Source organism: Brassica oleracea, chromosome C4, assembly GCF_000695525.1.
Source record: "Brassica oleracea var. oleracea cultivar TO1000 chromosome C4, BOL, whole genome shotgun sequence".
Taxonomy (NCBI): Eukaryota; Viridiplantae; Streptophyta; class Magnoliopsida; order Brassicales; family Brassicaceae; genus Brassica; species Brassica oleracea.
In genome coordinates this window covers 48,803,902-48,808,055 of record NC_027751.1, presented here as the reverse complement: position 1 = coordinate 48,808,055, position 4,154 = coordinate 48,803,902, and positions in this window count along the sequence as shown.

Below are 4,154 nucleotides of genomic sequence, written 5' to 3'. Positions count from 1 at the left end.
GTCGGAAGATCCGTCGGAATTCGGTGTGTTTTCTTGTAGTGTAATGACGTTTGCAAAACTCTAAAATCTAAAAAACTAAACTCTAAAATCATAAACCCAAAATCTTAAACCATAAATCCAAAACTTTAAACCATAAACCTCAATCCTTAAATCTAAACCTTAAATCTTAAACCCTAAATCCAAACTCTAAAAAATAAACATTAATTCCTAAAATCTAAAGCCTAAACCCAAAACTCTAAACCCTAAATCTTAAATCCTAAAAATCTAAACCATAAACTCTAATTCCTAAACCCTAAACCCAAAACTCTAAAGCTTAAACCCTAAACTCTAATTCCTAAACCCTGAACCCAAAACTTGTTTATGGTTTGGGTTTACGGTTCAGAGTTGGTTTAGGGTTTAGGATTTAGAGTTTAGGGTTTAAGATTTAGAGTTTTGGGTTTATGGTTTAGGAATTAGAGTTTAGGGTTTAGATTTTAGAATTTAGATTTTATGGTTTAGAGTTTTGGGTTTAAACTTTAGACTTTAGGGTTTATATTTTAAGATTTAAGGTTTATTTTTTAGAGTTTGAATTTAGGGTTTAAGATTTAAGGTTTAGATTTCAGGATTGGAGTTTATGGTTTAGAGTTTTGGATTTAGGGTTTAAGATTTTGGGTTTATGGTTTTAGAATTTAGTTGTTTAGAATTTAGAGTTTTGCAGACGACATTAATGTCAGTGATTATTTTTTAGCTATTTTTTTTAAATTTTATTACCTTTTTTAATAAATCTTACGTGACAATTTGGTTTGTTACGAAGAGTGAGTTGAATTTAATCATTCACTGTAGATTGTAGATGTGAACGTAAGTATTTTCTTAAAATCCCTAATCACCTCCTGATTATAAAAACAAAACTAAACAGAAGGCAAAAACAAAGGGTACCAAATACAACTGCATATGAGTTGACGATTATGCCTGCAGATTTAACATTTTTTGGCGTCGTTGAGATTTAACATTATAAAACTGTACGTTATGAAACCGTATGTGGTGTTTGAATGTATTCATGGTATTGGTACCCATCAGGGACCACCGGGAGTCATTAAGTTGATCCTTTAATGCTTCCTCGAACAGTTTAGGTAAACGTTTCCGTCATAGCGGCTCATCTCAGAGCCAATATAGTGGTCTGTGTAGTCAAATGCGTCCACGAGAGTGCGTTTGGTCGAAGAGGAGAGTAGAGTGACCGAAGCTGGTGGTTGGCGAGTGATTTGTGCTAAGGAAATCGCCGAGGTGTTTGTGAAGGAGATGGAGTGCATAGATTCTTCACTCATTCTTCACTCATTTTTCTTTTATACGGTTATACCTCTCCTATTATGGCTATAAACCTGTGAATTTTTACTAATTATGATTTTTATTTTACGATTACAAGAAGAACCCGGGGTTTCTTGCTATTTAGGTATATACATTAATTGAAATCATAATGAGAGGACTTGAACCATGGTCCCTAAACTTTCTAGGTGAACTTTTCAAATACTGGACCACCATAAACTGGTTTAAATCCAAAAGTGATCATTGATTAGTCAAAAAACATTGGTGAAAAAGCTTATTACTTGGGAAACAACAATCAACTGGCAATAGCGCCATAGCGGCCTCAACAAGATCAGCTAAGAGCTCAGAGAATCCTTTTTTTCTTGATACTCATCAAACATGCTTAGATTGTTATCTCAAGAAACAACCATTCTCAAAGCCTTTGCTTTAGAAGCTTCCAACACCATATCAAGATTTAACCAATGCTCAGCTGCATACTCAACCAAAATACTTTAGAAAACAAATCAACAAAATATGGTAAATTTATGGTAAACAAATCAACAAAATCCCGAGGACGTGCATTAGTTAACATCTATCAGCAGCTTTCATCTGCAATCTTTAGGATTATAAACGTGAAGTCTTTTCCTCATGCAAACTGGGCCTCTATTTTATTGCTTTTCGGCCCATTTCTATGTGCCCTCTTGTTGTATATTCTCCGTTCCAAAATAGACGATGTTTTAATATTTTTATACTCTCTCCATATCACTTTAAATTGTGTTTAAAAAAAAATTGTTTCAAAATAATTGATGTTTTCAGTAGTGTAGATAGAATTTAAGGGCAACATTAACGGTTAAGGACCCAAAAGAGATTCTTAACTAAATAATATTACTATTTTATATACATATAAATTATATGATTAATCTTAAATATTTTTCTTTAAGAGATAACAAATAAAAGATTGCCAAGTGTACTGATACTATCTAAAAATGGGTTCTTGCATAACCAAAACAAGGATCGATTTTTGCCGCATTTTCTCTTTCTATTCACTTTTTGATTAATTAAATTATATAATCTTGTTTTTTGACCAATTACAAAATACTGTTTTTTTTATTGGTTAAACTAGTTTTATTTAATGATATTTTTATGTAACCAATGTAAATTATATATAAAGTTGTATTTTCTTTTAATCTATGTTCAAATATCTTAAAAACCACTTATATTAATACAGAGAAAATATTAGTTTTAGTCTTATTGAAAATTGTGTGACCAATAATGTTTTATAGTCTTTTTAATGATTGGTTGGATTAGTTATAATTTTTATTTTTAATCCTATCCTTTAAGAAAAAAAATTGTATTCTTTAATTCTTGTGCCATCATCCAAATATCAATTTAGAAACATAGGAAATATTACTGTATAAAAGTTTGAACTCTGCTTGATTGGTTACTTTCGTTGCTTGTGGGGTTAACTTTTCGTGATTGAGTCTATGATTGACCTTTAGAACTGAGATGGATTGATGTCTTTTTGCTTTATTTATTGTACATGTTGGTGTTTGAGGTGATCATCGTTGCAATTCAGAGGTTTTGTCCCGTGTTTTGTAAAGTGTAATTTCAACTTTAATCTAATATATCAGATGCAGTGCCGGTCCCCAAAGCTTGGAGGCATTAGATTATTTAGTTAAGATTTCAAAAGTTCGAAGGCCAATTTTTTTTTATTTTTTTTTATAAATTTGGGAGTTTATTTACATTTAAAAATTTTCAAAAATTTTGGAGTCTAAGACGAATGTTCATTAGGTTTGGCCCATGACCGATCCTGATCAGATGCCAGAAAAAAAAGTTTGAACTCTGAATAGATCGACAGAATATACCTTATTCGTATCTTTTTGAGAAAAAAATATTGATTTTTTATAAAAAAATATTGGATTTATTTGAATTTTCAGAGTAAGCCATTTCAAACCCGTGATATTTTTGGAATGATGCAAGACTGCCAGACTACTAGCCTCAGTTCAAAAAAAAAAAAAGAATGCCAGACTACTCCAGAAAAATAAAAGAAATGTTCAACCTTGATTCACATGATTTCTGAAATAAAATACTTTATATTTTTTTTTACTGGTCCGGTTGTTAACACCATGATTTTGGCATTTAACTGAATACGTATCCTGATTCCTTTAATAGAGATATACAATATTTGTTTAAAAAAAAAAAGACATATACAATACTTAACTAGATATTTGGTTAAAACACTAGTCAGACTCGAATCATCTACACATCATATTGCCATCATTGCAGTCGTGGGCTGTGGATAACTGGTCAGCTACTTTTTCAGCCCTTGTTGACTTTAAATCAGTCGACTATAGCCTATTTGCAGTAAAAGAACCACTCCAAAAGACAATTCTAACATGTTTGATTGAGGTAGTTGTTATCGCTTTGCCAGAAATGCACACAATTTCTTTTGCAAAGTAATGAGATTAATTAGTTTAAAAAAATACATTTTAAACACCGACTTCGTTCATGATAAATGGCCGTTCTAAATAAAATCCCTATAACTAAAAATATAAAAAACTAGAATTTAGCGACACAGTCTTCGTTTTATTTTCTTATTAAATATTAAATAAAATATTTGTTTTGGAAAAGTTAAAGAAAGAGATAATCCTTAGTGTTATCCGGCCCTTGTGCGAAGCATGACTTTTTCTCCACGGATCGCAATGACACGTGTCAACACGTAATTGACTTTCATATAGACGTATTAAGACAGGTGAAACTCTGTCAGCTTAGCAAATCCTTTTGGTTCTCCTCTCTCTCTCTCTCTCTTAAGAGAAAGCAAACGAAGAAAAAGGTTGAGTAGAGCTTAGGCAAAAAAAAAAAAAAAAAAAAATTCG